The following is a 17,337-nucleotide window of genomic DNA, read 5'->3' on the forward strand; positions in this document are numbered from 1 at the left end:
CATTGATGTGAGAGAGACGCATCGATTGGCTGCACATTTCCTAAGCAGGGCAGGGATCCAGCCTGCAAAATCAAGGTATATGCCCTTGACCGAAATCAAACCCAGGACCCTTCAGTCCACAGGCCGATGCTCTAACCACTGAGCAAACTGACTAGGGTGAAAGGAAGCTTTTTAAGCCAGGACCCTCTTCCCTTGTCATACATGTCATTACACTTTGAATTTATTTGTTTGTGACCTTTCTTCACCATTATTCTATCAGCTCCATGAAGGCAGAGGGTTTATATATTTTGTCCATCACTGTATCCACATCACATAACTCCCACAGACACTCAGATCTTTTTTTAAATGATGGATTGAATGATTGAATGAATGAATGAATGAATGGCGAGGATTTACCTAAGTACACAGTCCCAAGTGGTGTATGGAAGGGACTGTTATAATAGTAGCAACTTGCTCTTCTCCCAATGACCCATCACAGAGTGAACAAATGCCAAATCATGGAATGAACAAGGTATTTGGAGGCAGAAGACTTCATTTTAGCCCTAGTGTTGTCACCAATTAAGCCAGGCACTTCATCTCTCTGAGCCTCAATTTTCTCACCTGAAATGTGTGTGTGTGTGTGTGTGTGTGTGTGTGTGCGCGCGCGCGCGCGCATGCGTGAGAGCGAGAGCGAGAGAGAGAGAGAGAGAGAGAGAGAGAGAGAAGAGAAGAGAAGAGAAGAGACAAAGAGAGTTGCAGTAACTTAGGTAACAGAGAAAACAGTTTGTAAACAGATGACAGATTTCCACATATTCTTTTTTTTTTAATATATTTTTTATTGATTTTTTACAGAGAGGAAGAGAGAGGGATAGAGAGTTAGAAACATCGATGAGAGAGAAACATTGATCAGCTACCTCTTGCACACCTCCTACTGGGGGTGTGCCCACAACCAAAGTACAATGCCCTTGACCAGAATCGAACCTGGGACCTTTCAGTCCGCAGGCTGACACTCTATCCACTGAGCCAAACCGGTTAGGGCCACATATTCTTTATTAAAGTTTTTCATAAAATGTTTAAATAGTGGAGGAGTGGTACAGAGATAATATCTGGTGCCAAATGCTAATTCCAGGGAAGAATTCAATAAGTAGAAGAAGGAAGAATTATAAAGCTCAGCCAATGAGAAGACACTTAGCTAGTTTACTTCTATGCTGTTGGGAGGTTCATTCACTGCACTAAATAGCAAACAAGTATAGTAAGACAAACATGCCCTGAGCGAAGCAGGGGCCACTGCCCTTAAGAGGGGAAAATCCGCAAAATCCAGACCAGGAGGCTTGCCCTATAGGTTTGGATTTGCAAGTCCAGTCTTCCATTGGTTAGGACTTTCTACCTAGAACTTTACCCTTGGTCGTGGCAAACTGCCATCTGAGAGGCAGTGGTGCCAAATGGGCTGAACAACCCAGTTTCCTATCAGTATAGTGGAGAGAGCATACTTTCACACTCACATTTTAAAATAGATACCATATAATTATTAAAGCAGTTACACATAAATAGTAACTAGCAGGGAAAGGAGAGGGAGGGCTGCATGCACAACACCTAGCATCTGCCACCAATCCTCCTGGTTTCTGTATCCTTCTGTGTGTTCTTTTGTTTTGCAAAATGATTTGGGAGATTAGGTGGGTTTTGTTTAGGGGGGACAGCTGAGGAAAGTTGGTGAATAAGTGCTACTTGATTGCACAACAAAAGATATACAAGGAGCCTCAGCCACAACTCAATTCCACTTGCCCCAACAGTTTGAAATTCTCAATTAAGTTATTTTGTTAGCAAGGCGACTGGTTAGGGAAAGGAGAAAGTGCTTATTGCACTGAGATTATTCACTGTATAGAAATCACTGTAATCAGATCAACAGCACATTCTTTCTAAGGGCCCAAGAATTCCTTTTTGGTAACACTGCTGACATACTGGGAATGTGCCCATGTTAATGGTATGCTGTATGAGGCTCTGCAAATAAAATAAGACTTAACAGCAGTCATTAATTCAGTAAGTAGGGCTCAGGAACTAGGAATCTAACAAAGATTTCAGTTGACCAAAAGTCTATATGGAAAATAAAAAACTTTATCCACTAGATATTAATTAAGGGGGAGATTCTGGTGCATTCAAAGAAATATTAGTCCCACTAACCCTCTCTGTCACATCCAAAAGCACGGATTATAAGTATTACCACAAAAATAAATCATCTTTGAAAATGAAAACTGGAAGCATTCCAACCAAACACATACCATAGTTTATTTTAAAAATCGCTACAAGTAAAATGAAAAACAAACCAAATATTGAGAAGATATTTTCAATCCATATAATAAAGGCTTGGTATTTACAATATACTACAAATTAATAAGACAACCCAAAAGAAAAATGTGCAAAGGGTATGAATAGACAACATACAGAAAAGGAAATCGAAGTTGCCAATATAAAACGATGCTGGATCTCACTAAGTAATCAGGTACACAAATAAAAATATCAGCAAAATATTTCTTGTCCACCAGATTCACAACATTTTCAAAGTCTAATACTACCAAGTATTGGTGAAGATGTGGAAGATGCAGAGATAATGAGAACTTTGATGAGAACTTTCACATCCATAGTGCAGGGATGGTAATTGGTACAGATGCTTTGAGGAATAATTTGGCATTGTTGAGTAAAGTTGACATATTTGGTAACTCAGCTCCATTTGTAGGTAATTCCCCTAGAGATCACAATATATGTATAGAAAACGTGTAAGTTGGCCATTATAGCATGGTTAGCACAAGGCAAAAAGCAACAGGAGAATAGATAAACTAAAATGAAATACTCTGCAACATTAGCCCTACATGTTATTAATGGGAAAAACAGAAACCTGGCCCAGGCTTTTATCTCCTTTTAAAAACAAATTTTCTAAGCTAATAAAGTAGAAAATATAATCTTGTTTCTTCACATAAAATCTTTTCTTCAATGTGGTAATGGTAAACATATACTAGCCTTAGGAAAGCTAGTGATTAGAGAGGGCTCAATCCCTAATTTGAGAATTTGACTCTCCTCATTAAATAAATAGTTAAACACAAGTAACACCCAACAGTACAAGATAAATTTAAGGAATACACAGCTCAGGAAGTGTTCAGGTTATTTCACTAACTGCAAAACTAAAAATAACAGTGCTGCTGAAAAGGAGCCTGAACTTCACCCCCACCCAGCAGTAACATCAAGGCCAATAAGGAGCCTGGACTTCCACCGGCACCTTGAAGTAATGAGAGAGTACCCCCCTTTTCCATGTTGGTATGTTCTCAGAGGAGGGCTATTAAGATAGAAATTTTAAATAAGATCCAGAGTCTCATAACATAATAACCAAAATGTCCAGGATATAATCAAAATCACTTGTCATGTCAAGGACAAGGAAAAGCTAAATTTGAACGAGAAAAGACAATCAGCTAATGACAACACTAAGATGACACAGATGCTAGAATTATCTGACAAAGGTTTTAAAGCATTCATCATAAAAAATTCTCAACAACCAATTATGAACACACATGAAACAAATGAAAAAATATAAAGTCTCAGCAAAGAAATAACAGAAAAAATACAATAGCTGAAATTAAAACTCACTAACTAGAAAGAAGACAACAATGGAAAGAATCAAGAAACCTGAAGATAGGAACAATAGAAATTAACCAATCTGAACAATAAAGAAAAAATTTTAAATAATCAGTGTCAAGAACCTGTAGCACTATACAAAAGATCTATCATTCATGTCATCCAAGTTCTGGAAGGAAAGGAGAAAGGGGGTAGGCCTAAAAAAGTACACAAATTACAGCTGAACACTTTGCAAATTTGGCAAAAGACATAAACCTACATATTCAAGAAGCTGAATCCCAGAATAAAACCAAAGAAATCCATGCCAAGATACATCATAAACTCTTTGAAAACTAAAGACAAAGATTTTGAAATTAGTGAGAGAGAAACATTTTACCTAGAAAGGGAAAAAACAATTTGAATAACAGCAGGTTTCTCATCAGAAACCACAGAGGCAGAAGGAAGTGGCACAACATTTTTCAAATGCTAAAAAAAAAGAACTGTCAGCCCAGAATTCTACATCCAGCAAAAATATCCTTCAGGAAAAAAGGAAATCTAGGCATTCTCAGATGAAGGAAAACTAAGAGGCATGTGGCCATTAGACCTACCCTAAAAGAAGAGCTAAAGAAATTACTCCAAACCAGAAATGGTAAAAATGCTAAAAAAGAAAAGACACTTGGTGTTATAATGAAATGTGACTATTATATAAGACTAGAGGCCCGCTGCAAGAAATTCATGCACGGGTAGGGTCCCTAGGCCTGGCCAGCAAATCAGGGCCAATCTGTGGGGCAACCGGCAGGGCGATCGGGGGGACCCACCTTGGCTGGCCTGATGCTGCCCACTCGCCAGAGCCACCCCCCACTGCCGCCGCTGGTCATCACCCTCTGTGGGGCAACCAGCGGGGCGATCAAGGGGCCCCCACTGGCACCCACCTTGGAGGTGACCAGCGGGGCAATTGGGGGGCAGCACTGCCCACTTGCTGGCCAGGCCAATCCTGTCCCACCGCCACCGCCACTGCCGGTCACCTCCCTCTACGGGAGGCGACAGCAGGGTGATGGGAGGAGGGTGCCACGGCACTCGCTTGTTGGGTCAGGGGCTGCGGGCTGAGGCAGCTCCTGAGTTGAGCGTCTGCCCCCTGGTGGTCAATGCGCATCATAGTGACCAGTCGTTCCACTGGTTGTTCCGTCATTTGGTCAATTTGCATATTAGCCTTTTATTATATAGGATAATACATAAATAGTATTTTATAAGTGATTAGATTATTGCCCTAATTAACTTGCAAAACTCTATTCTATAAAATAATTTGAGATAACAAATGTGGTGTTTGAGTTATTTCCACAAAAAGATAGACATAACAAGCTCTTAATCAGGTCTATGACCTCCTATTTATTCTACCACTATCTATGCCAGAAGTCAAAGTCAACTTATATAATTTTAGCTTACAAGTTTTTTAAAAAATGTAACCTGCTATGAGTGCTAATACTGCCTATTGATCCAGCAATTCTACTTCTGAGTAGAATTGAAAGCAAAGACTCAAAGGCCCAAAAGAACTGAAAGCAAAGACTCATACAGATATTTGTATCCTCGTCTCAAAGCAGCATTATCCGCAATAGCCAAAAGGGAAAACAACCCAAGTATCCATGAACAGACAAAAAGGTAAACCAAATGTGATGGTACATACAATTCAGCCTTAAAAAAAAAGGAACTTCTGATGCATACTTCAACATGGATGGACTGGAGGACATGATTCCACTTACATGAGGTACAGAGAATAGTCTAATTCATAGAGACAGAAAGTAGAATAGTGGTTGCCAGAGACTAGGGAGAAGGGGAATAGGAAGTTGTTTAATGGGTAGAGAGTTTAAGTTGGCAAGATGAAAAGATTTCTGTGGATGGATTATAGTGATGATGGTGCTGACAGCACAAAGATTTCTGTGGAGGGATGATGGTGATAACTGCCATTGAACTATACACTTATAAATGGTTAAGATGGTAACTTTTGTTATGTATTTTTGCCACTATTTTATTAATGTTTAATTAAAAAATAATATCTACTGCCGAAACCGGTTTGGCTCAGTGGATAGAGCGTCGGCCTGCGGGCTGAAGGGTCCCAGGTTCGATTCCGGTCAAGGGCATGTACCTGGGTTGCAGGCACATCCCCCGTGGGATATGTGCAGGAGGCAGCTGATCGATGTTTCTCTCTCATCGATGTTTCTAACTCTCTATCTCTCTCTCTTCCTCTCTGTGGAAAATCAATAAAATATATTTAAAAAAAATAATAATAATAATATCTACCATTTATTGAATACTAACCTATGTACCAGGCACTATGCTAAGAGCTTTGCATATATTTCCTTATTTCTCCTCCCAAGGACCTTTGAGGAAGATAGGATGATCTCTGTTTTTTACATGAGGGAACTGGGATTATGTTACTTGACAAAAGTTTAACAAGTTAAAAATGGAGTCAAAATTCAAACTGAGGTTGGTGAAGCTCTGAATCCCATTCTATCTACCCCATGATGGTAAGGCCTATTTGTTTCAAAAGCACTAGAATAAAGCACTCCTGAGCCTCTGACCACAATATGAACCAATTTTCATGTAAGAGAAAATAACTTACAGAGGCTAACGGCAAAAGAGATATAAAAGGCATTGATATAGGAGATGAAAAGGATGGCATCACTACAGAAGGTTCAAATTCTTCAAAACCTAAACCAAAATGTTTTTCACATCCTAGGAGTAAGAGATGAGATTCTTAGCTATGAAACAAAAAATGTTCATTCTTGTAACATTGTGGAACAAAGAACACAAACAGGTAACTTTTTTCCTTTTCTACAGTTGCTTTTAGAGAAATAATATGACCTGAGCATAACCAATGACCAAACTAAGTCATGCCTTGCAGTGGTGCTATTTGTCACAATGTGTTAGGTTTCAGAATAAACTCCTAACTTCAGTAGTCTCTGAACCTTTTCTTTCACTTTACCAAAATTTCTACACACTCACCTCTCCCTGTTTCACCCTGTTCTCTGGAACTCTTCCAATAACACCTCCTAAGCCCGCCTGGATGCCAGGATCACATACTCTACCCCTCCCTGGCCCCAGACCCTTTGACCTTCTTCCATTGCTACTATTCCAATTCCAAGCCTAGATTCACCCCATGCCCACTCTCTCCAGGACCACCATTCACACCCATAGTGACTTTTTACTCTCTTCTAGCAGACCAAGGCACAGGGCTTAAATAAGAAAGTAGGGACTGAATTTCAGCCCCAACACCTCCTTGCTACACAATTGTATACAATGATCCTGCCTCTGCCCCTCCCTCTAATGCAGCGGTTCTCAACCGGTGGGTCACGACCCCTTTGGGGGGTCGAACGACCCTTTCACAGGGGTCGCCTAAGACCATCGGAAAACACATATATAATTACATATTGTTTTTGTGATTAATCACTATGCTTTAATTATGTTCAATTTGTAACAATGAAAATACATCCTGCATATCAGATATTTACATTACGATTCCTAACAGTAGCAAAATTACAGTTATGAAAGTCGCGGCATTAGGAAGGCTGAGAACCACTGCTCTAATGATTCTCAGAACACCTCTGGAAAAAGACTAGAAAGATGCTGATCAACACAAACTGGTCTCAGCAATCCCACATAATGCCTTATTACACTCTGAATGCTGGCTGGTTCTGATATTCCAGTCTAACCACGACATCCCACATTTATCTTCACTCTCAGTGAAGTTATTACTAGGACTGAAGCCGGCTATGGGACAGTATCCTCAGCTCTCCACAATTTTCCCTCACTTCCTCTCTCCCTCTCCCTATTTTACTCTTCTCTCAATCCCCTCAGCTTCTTCCTATGCTGATAAAAAAGACTTTAAACTTGCTGGACAATCAGTTGGTCTGCTCCATGCTTTAGACCACACCACAAGGCCTAAGACACAGTTCTGGAATCCTTTGGGGAAACTGGGAAAGGGAGAATGCAAGACAATGGAGAGCCAGCTGGGAGGGAATGGGTGCTCAAGTCTTTATTTTATATTGTCTCCGGTGGCTACCTGGAGGGGTTCTAATTTGGTCACAAAGATGTGGCCCTACTCTGCACTCCATCTAAGCCCATAACCAGCAACACAAAGTCAAGATAAAAGCAAGCACAATGCTTTTTGTCTCTCAACCATGAGGGGGAAAATTCTTTTAATTAAATAAGATCCAAGATGTTAATAGCTGGTTCACAACTTGGTTTATTCCTTCAAAGAAGCTTTATGGGGTGGCCATTATGTACCAGTTCCTGTGCCAGGCATTGTTGCTAGGATTAAATGAGGTATCAGGTAAACTGTAATTTATCAGTTATTCTTATCCTTCTTTCTGCAACCCCCAGTTATACTATGAATTCCTTATGGGCAGAAATTATATCCTAACATCCCCTACATCTGGCATAGTGCCTGGCACAAAGCAGGCCTTCTGGGATATTTGTTTAATTACTTCAGCAATCCATACCTACAGCTGAAACATTTTCCATCTTCATTACCATTGATCACCAGCCCTGACACGGGCCTTGGCCACTACAACAGCTTCCAAGCTCATCTCCCTGGCTCATGTGATTTTTATCTCCTCTTCAGGATCTGAACCTATATTTTCTTTTTATATTAAAGTACAAGTTAATGGAATAAACAAGTTAAGTGCTCATTTACATCTAGAGTCAAGAGCTGTATTTTGCCTATGAGTCTTTACGTTAGTGAACAAAGCTAAAAAAGAAAAGAAACAAAACATTAGCGTTTACGGAAAGTGAACTGATTGGTTCACTTAAAATACACCACCCCTAGCGAACTTACTTTCTGAGGGCCATGCTTGCTGGCTTACAAGTATGGGGTTGGCCTCTTCTTCCTTTCACTCACAAAAGTAAACAAAGGAAAGGAAAAAATTCCTCATAAACAGGCCGTTGTTTTTTACATTACAGCCATATCTTTGAAGGCTTAATGACACCTACTTTGACATATATAAAATCTAGAATGTGAGCAGTGGCTCAGTCTTCCCTGTGTAATTTCTTCCTCACACCATTTGAATTGCTTATTTTACACATCTGTCAGAAGACTTGAACTACTGGAGTTTTTTGGCCAATAAAATGCAGCAACCTAAATAATGATTAACAAAATCTTATAGCTATAAGGGCTACAACTAATTGCCTGATTTTTCATAATAACATTCTATAATACATATGTTGTGCAATAAAAGTTAACATGCTTTAACCTATTGAAATAAATCTCATTATAATAGTGCTCTTTTCTATCTAGGATTTTGTACATCTATTTTAAATCCATTCCATCTGCCATCATGTATGTGGCATCCTTCCCTGTTACCCAAAATAACTTCATCAATAAAATATTAGCATACTTAAATGGGTACTCAGTAAACATTTGTTTAAATGAATAAATGAGTGAATAATTATAAAATGATAGACTAAGGCCTCCTGAGAGGTTTGCACTAGTTTACAGAATCGTGTGTTCGTATGTTCAGGTATATACATCTAAATGAGACTTAATAATAGGCATCAAGTAGCAGTTAACTATTAATCCATTTCTGTCTTAATAATTCTACTTCAAAATATACACACAAAAACGTGCTGAGATAGAGTCCATCTACAATCATACCACTAGTATTTATATACTTTAAAATAAAATGTGAAATGTTAATACTAATATGGAAATATTAATAACCTATGTCAATGTGTTTGTAAAATAAAAGGTCTAAAAGTAAAGAAGAATGCATTATGTCAAACCTAAATGTATGCTTGAAAATGTAATCAACACAATTTCTTGAACATACCTTTAAAAAAAGGTTGTACAAAGAGTGGCTGTTATACCCAGTTAACAAGGAGCATCTTAATATGGGACCTTTTTCATTTTAAGTTATGTAACCAGTAGGCCAGAGAGAATATATTGGTAAGAAACTTTGTTGGGTATTAAAGTTAATATTTATTATTAAATCTTAAGTCCAATAAACACTATACATGTAGCTTTGCCAGTACAAAAAAAAATTAAATATTTCTAAAGGTATGTTCTGACATCTGTGTTTTTAAATTCACTTACTTTTTATTATACTGTTAAGAAAATAATTAGACATAAAATAGTCTGGATATAAAATAAGTTTGCTCTTACTGAATTCGCTACAAAGAAGTTAGGAAATAAGCTAGCAAATAATTCCAACTTTAAGGGCAAATGGTCTTAAACAGACTAAAGAAGTTGCATATTTAGCAAACTTGTTTAAGAAGTAAATTAAAGTAAATAAAAATCGGTAATAAGACGGTCAGTATTAAAATGTAGCTGTAATTTAACTTATTTATTGAACTTCCTTTTTGTTTCACATATTGTTGGGTTTTAGTACAGGCATGAATGATCCTGTGATCAGTTCCAAAAGGAAGACAGTGGCCAGGCAAACACCTCCTTTCCAGTGCCTATCAGCACGTCTTTTATGTTTTGGCGTCCATCTTAGGAGTATCAGCGACGTGGTGTATAAAGAAGCTTATAAAACAAAGGTCGTTGTGTTGGCAACACACATGAACATTAGTGATTTCATTTTATGGAAGATCAAAATGTTGATTAGCAAAAAAGTTGAAGTAAATACTTAAGCTTAACTATGCAAACACCTTTTCACATATATTTTTACTGTACTTGTATATTAAATGCCATTGCTGTGTATCATTATAATACTATAAAAATCATTTCAGAACTTCATTACTCAAAGCGCGCAATAATATAAACAAAAACAAAAACAAAAATTGTGAAAGGATTAACAAATCCATGATTGCATACTCAAAACAAAAGCATAGATCCTGGGGCAGTCTTTTATATTGCCCAAAATGATTAGTACTTATGTGAATGTATACGATTTTCCTGTATTCTTTTAGTATATAAAATAAAAAGGAAATATAATATTACAGGAAATCATAACCTACTACAACTCAAACTCTCTTCTTTAGAAATAGAATATTTATAACAAAGAGGGTGGTCCACAAAAAAACGTGCCTTACAATTAACCTATCCTACAATAATGCTGATTTTTAACAGCAGAACTATCACAATGTAATCATAACCAGGCCTATCAGGAAACATTTATTGTTAAAAATTAGATATAAAGTATAAATGCAAATAAAATACTGGGTAATAGTGAAAAGAAAATCGATGAACTTTTTAGATTTTCCTTCTACTTAAAACATTTTGAGAGAGCCAAGCTGTAGTAATCGTTTTAATTATACAATCTAATGAACTAAAAATAATGGAATTTTTCCCCAAGTATTTCAATCACAGCTCACTACTTCTTATCCAAAAGATTTAAACTTCTATTCTCTACCATTCCCAGCCATTTTTGCCAACATCATAAAAATTACCTTTTATCATTTCCTTCTCACAATGAGAATTCCCTAATCGCACACATCTTTTAGACACAGACACCTCCCCACCCACCTCCCCACCCACCTCCAAAAACTGGTTCAGAGCAAAGACACACACAAAAATAATGACCAAGCTCACATTTCTTGTTTGCCCTTCAAGCGAAGTCGGGTGTCTTCAGCTTGCCTTTCTGGTCTTCAGTGTTGTCACTCATTGCTGGGGGATGTAGTTTAGGACAGCATGAAGCAGCAGAAATAAAAGCTGTTGCTTTAAGAAAACGTTTTCTTAAACACATGGATAAAACAACTTTTACTCTGACTTCCTGGCTAGGTTGCATAAAATCTTAGAAAGGCTCCTTGAAAAGTGAATGTCTATAAATGGGAAAAAATAAAATAAAGTCTAAAAACTTACGTTCTGAACACATTCCGAAGGATGTCTGATTTGATTTGAAAGCAGGTTTGTATTGATGAACAAACTTTATTTTGTAGAAAATTAATATTCTCTCTAATTAGAAATTTGCCTTGCCATCTTCTATATTAATCCTGTCTTTCATGGTATAGTCATACATGCAAAAAATCAAGTACAGTATTTCCCAAATGCATGGACACTGTGGAAGCTTCATTTTGAAAAAGGCTTTTATTTCCCTAAATACTGGTGACCAAACGTCATTGAATGTGCCAACACTTTCAAATAGCCCAAGAGACTTAAAAAACCTTCTAAGTTTGAAAACCAAAAAGTTCTGAGTTTTTCTGTACCCCAGGACGATTTTCTTTCCTGAAGCTCAAGCCGAGAAAGCAGACAAAAGAAGCTGATTTGACTGAGCTGTGCCAAGTCTTGCCTTTTTTTCTTTCCTCAGCTCTCCCTCTGCCTCTCTCTCTCTCCCTCTTTCTCTCTCTCACTCTTTGCTCCCAGTATGGCAACCTTCCGAGCAGTCTTGGCGGAGGTCCAGCCTGTGCCAGTCTGTCTGAATGCTTGTCTCCAAAAGATGTCCTTTGCGGATCAATTAATACATTTGAAAACAGGAAAATGTGGTACGGTACCGAAATCCTGGCACCAACAGCATCGACTTCTGCCAAATCACCTTACAGATTTCATGGTATCCTACCTTTCATAATCATTACTAACATGTTCCCGGAGCAATAATGGAGTACTAGAAGCCATTCGCTGTTTAGTAATAAGGAATCTGTTCCCTAGAAATGTCCATATGCAACATATGCACAACCTGCAGTAAATCAAAATTCTCCTCTGAGATGTATGTAACTTTAATAAGCACCACATACTGTATTTCTTTTTATAAGACTTGCTTTCTCTTGCCCCGCTGCAAAGAATCATGGGAGAATAGAAAAGGAGGCATCCAGATTAAAATTAAAACTCTATGCTCAAGTAAGTAATGCTTTACCCTATGGGAAAAGAGCATAGTTCTGATTGATCATCAATTCCTATTATTAAGGAAACTCTAATTTTATAAACTCAACATCTCCAAAATTTTATGAGGTGAAGGGGGGAATTCTCTTCAAAGCATAAATATCAATTAAAATGAAAAGAAAATACTTAGGATGGATTTAGTAAAATTAAGTATATTTTAATATTTGAACCTCAATTTTCAACATAGTCACTTGTTTGCTAAATTCATACTAGTCAAGTATAAATACTGTTTATTTTTATTTGTAGCATGCACATCTTTTGAAGCAAAAGAGCCATTCTGTGCTTCACATATGTACCTGTCCTTTGTGGGTCAATTAATACATTTGAAAACAGGAAACTGTGGTACAATACGCAAATCCTGGCACCAACAGCATCAATATTTGCCAAATCACTTTCTAATATTTCATTTTTAAAAATCATTTTTACCTTTGATGCTTTAAAATACAGCATATCAACATTCTATGCTCACCATGGTTTCATAAAAAGAACCATAATAACAGGTTATCGTCCTTGGCCCTGTCTTTCTAATGTATGTAACCTCAAAGTCTCAAATTGCTTAATCTATATAATCCTCAGTTTGCTTATCTGTCAAATATAAAAATGAGTGACTTTCTCCTCTACGCTCCAAAAATACTCTGTTTATACTCAGCATACCTTCATTCTAATTGTATTGTAGTTAGCTGAGTATGTGTCCTCTACCAAGCAAATGTGTCGCCTCACAGGCAGGACCATCTGTCACTTATCTAAGGAAACTGAAAGTCTTGCATAGAACTTTTGATATGTAGGTGCTCAACAAATCTCTTAGGTAAATGAATTATGGCCATGGATCACACAAATATTACTCTAAAGTTTTCTAAATCTATCAAATATGATAAAAAACAAAACCACATATTACTATATCATAAATTTGATAGATCAGAGAAATGCTACAGAGATATAGGGGATGAACTAAAGCAACAAAAGTCCTGCGCTATCCTTTCAAATAGAGGTGGGCAGGATGACAGTGTTTGCAACTTATAATAAAACTATTGAAAACTACAGAAAAAGAGAGAATCTTGAAAGCAGCAAGAGAGAAGTGACTCCTCACGTACAAGGGAGCCTTGATAAGATTAACAGCTGATTGCTCACTGGAAATGATAGAGGCCGGAAGGGAGTGGGACAACATTTTCAAAGTACTAAAAGAAAGAAAAAAATCTAAGAATTCTATGTCAGCAACATTCTCCCTCAAAAATCAAGGAGACGTTAAGATCCAAATAAACAAAAACAGAGTTTATTGCTAGCAGAGCTGCCCTGCAAGAAATACTAAAGGAACTTCTCTTTCAGGCTAAAATAGCAGAAAATTAGACAATAACTCTAACCCACATGAAGAAATGAAGAGCATAAATAAAGTAACTATAAACACAAATATTAAAACCAGCATAAATGTATTTTTGTTTGTAACTCTTTTTCTCCTACCTGATTTGAAAGACAATAGCATAAAGCAATAATTATAAATCTGTGTTGGTGGGCATACAGTTTATGAAGAGGTAAAATGTGACAGCAGGATAAAGGGTGGATAGAAAAGCACTAAATAGAAGCAAAGTTTTTGTATACTATTGAAGTTAAGTTGGTATTAATCTAAATTAGATTATTATAAATAAAGATGTTAACAGTAATCCTCAGAGCAACCACTTAAAAAGGGGAGGGAGAACTAAAATGTTACCATAGAAAATTTTTTTTAAATATTTATTTAACACAAAAGAATGCAGTAATTGAAAAACAAAGGAACCAAAACAAACAAACAAAAAAGAAACAAATATAAAGAGAAAATGGAAGAGTATCTCCAATCTTATCAATATTTACATTAAACTTATATGAACTGAAGACTTCAATTAAAATCCAATTCACAGAATGGATAAAAATAAATTATCCAACTACATATTGTATACAAGAGACATATATTAGATTTAAAGATACAAATAGGTTGAAAGTAAAAGCAAGCTGGAATGGCTACACTAATATCAAACAAAATAGACTTTAAGACAAAAATTGTTACTAAAGACAAGTAAGGACATTTTATAATGATAAAAGAGTCAATTCATCAAGAAGATACAACTATTATAAACATATATACACATAAGAAAAGAGACTCAAGTACATAAAGCAAAAAATGAAATAATTGAAGAAAGAAAAAGACAATTCTTACAAATAGATAGTTTTCCAATAATAGTTGGAGACCTGAAAATTCTACTTTCAATAATGAATAGAACTAAGAAGAAGAGGAAGGAAATAGAAGACTTAAACAACACTATAAAGCAAACAGACCTAACAGGCATCTATGAAATACTCCACACAACAACAGTTGAATACACATTCTCAAGGGTACACAGAACATTCTCCAGGCAGACAATATGTTAGCCCATAAAACAAGCCTCAATAAATTTAAAACCATTGAAATCATACAAAGCATTTTTCCAACCATGATGGAATAAAAGTAGAAATCAATACCAGCATAAAAAATTAGGATAATCACAAATATATGAGAATCAAATAACACTCCTAAATAACCAATGAAGAAATAATAAAGACTAGACTGAAAATAAATGAAATAGAGAATAGAAAAACAATAAAGAAATCAGACAAAGATATTGCAACAAAACTACAAACCAATATCCCTTGTGAATATAGATGCAAAAATTCCAAACAAAATACTACCAACCTGAATCTAGAAACATATAAAAAGGATTATAAACCATGATCAAGTGGGATTTATCCCAGGAATACAAGGTTGGTTCAACATATACTATAAAACACAATCAATGTAATATACCATATTAATAGAATAAAGAACAGAAAACACTTTTTCATCTCAATATACAGAGAGAGAAAATTTTATTTTTTAAAAAATATTTTATTGATTTTTTACAGAGAGGAAGGGAGAGGGATAGAGAGTTAGAAACATCGATGAGAGAGAAACATCGATCAGCTGCCTCCTGCACATCTCCTACTGGGGATGTGCCCGCAACCAAGGTACATGCCCTTGACTGGAATCAAACCTGGGACCTTTCAGTCCGCAGGCCGATGCTCTATCCACTGAGCCAAACCGGTTAGGGCAAGAGAGAGAAAAATTGACAAAACCCAACATCTTTTCATGATTAGAAACTTCAATCTGAATAAAGAAAGGAAGAGCACTGAAGAAGGAATAAGTACAGGTAAAACAAAAAGTTTTTATTTTTCTAAATTAAGAATAGAGCTACCATAGAACCCAGCAATCTCTCTTCTAGGCATATACCTGAAAAACTTGAAATCATGTATTCACAAAGATATATATACACCCCTGTGTTCATTGCAGCATTATTCACCGTGGGCAAGATATGGAAACGAAAGTATCCTGCGATAGAGGACTGGCTAAAGAAGAAGTGGAACATATACACAATGGAATACTACTCAGCCATAAGGAAGGATGAAATACTGCCATTTGCAACAACATGGATGGACCTTGAGAATATTATGCTAAGTGAAATAAGTCAGACAGAAAAAGCTAAGAACCATATGATTTCACTCATATGTAGGATATAAAACTGAAACTCATGAACACTAACAGCAGAGTGGTGGTTGCCAGAGGGAAGGGGGTGGGGGCAGAAGGAAGTCCTAATATATGGTGACAGGAGAAGAGTTGACTTTGGGTGATGGGAATACAGTGCAATATACAGATCTTGTAACATAGAAACCCACACCTAAAACCTATATGATCATGTTGAACAATGTCACCCCAATAAATTTAATTTTTAAAAAGTTTTTACTTTTTTATTTTAAGTGATCTAACAGATAATAGTTTGTCCAAAAGAATAGCAGCAAGCTTCCTTTCGGCCAGAACCACCATCTTCCAATAATTTGCCAAAGACTAACACAAAGGGAAAGAGGAGAGGCACCCGCTATATGTTCTCTAGGCCTTTTAGAAAACATGGAGTTGTTCCTTTGGCCACAAACATGCGAATCTACAAGAAAGGTGATATTGTGGACATCAAGGGAATGGGCAGTGTTCAAAAAGGAATGCGCCACAAATGTTACCATGGCAACACTGGAAGTCTACAATGTCACCCAGCATGCAGTGGGCATTATTGTGAACAAGCAAGTTAAGGGCAAGATTCTTGCCAAGAGAGTTAATGTGCATATTGAGCATATTAAGCTCTCTAAGAGCCGAGATAGCTTCCTGAAACGTGTGAAGGAAAATGATCAGAAAAAGAAGGAAACCAAAGAGAAAGGTACTTGGGTTCAACGGAAGCGGCAGCCTGCTCCACCCAGAGAAGCACGCTTTGTGAGACCAATGGAAAGGAGCCTGAGCTGCTGGAACCCATTCCCTATGAATTCATGGCATGATAAGTGGGACAAAAATAAAAAAGACTTCTGTGCTGATTTAAAAAAAAAATAGCAGCAATGTACTCAATTATATGCTTTATGTGTGTATGGTGTGTGTATATAAACTTATGAATGCTTATATACTAGTATAAGTGAAATGAATGACAATGATGATACAAGCGACAAGAGGGAGAAATTAGGATTATTTTGTTATTATTAGGTACTCACACTACCTGTGAAGTGGTACATAGTGTTATTTGAACGTGGATTTTGATCAGTTGTCAATGTGTATTGCAAACTCCAGGGCAATCATTAAGAAAAGTAAAAATTGCCTGGCCAGTGTAGCTCAGTGGTTGAGCATCGACCTATGAACCAGGAGGTCAAGGTTCGATTCCCTGGTCCAGGCACATGCCCAGGTTACAGGTTCTTTTTAGAGATGAAAATGTTCCGGGACTTGTGGTGATGGTTGCACAACCTAGTGAATATACTACAACTGCTAGATCATATACTGTAAAATGGTGAATTTTATGGTATGAGAATTATATCTCAATAAAAATAAAGTTGCAGTCACTTTCTCCAGTATTTTTGAGGGTTGTGAATGATTACTTCCC

The 17,337-nt window shown here is 36.9% G+C and overlaps 1 protein-coding gene and 1 pseudogene across 1 annotated transcript in view; one reads left to right on the plus strand and one right to left on the minus strand.

Moving 5' to 3' along the window:
- MSRA (methionine sulfoxide reductase A) overlaps positions 1–17,337 on the minus strand; it is a 379,272-nt gene that overhangs the window by 332,076 nt on the left and 29,859 nt on the right. The gene's annotated exons all lie outside the window — the stretch shown is intronic.
- LOC106697437 lies at positions 11,877–16,784 on the plus strand (annotated as a pseudogene).

Source organism: Myotis lucifugus, unplaced genomic scaffold (assembly GCF_000147115.1).
Source record: "Myotis lucifugus unplaced genomic scaffold, Myoluc2.0 scaffold_1, whole genome shotgun sequence".
In the NCBI taxonomy this organism is placed as follows: Eukaryota; Metazoa; Chordata; class Mammalia; order Chiroptera; family Vespertilionidae; genus Myotis; species Myotis lucifugus.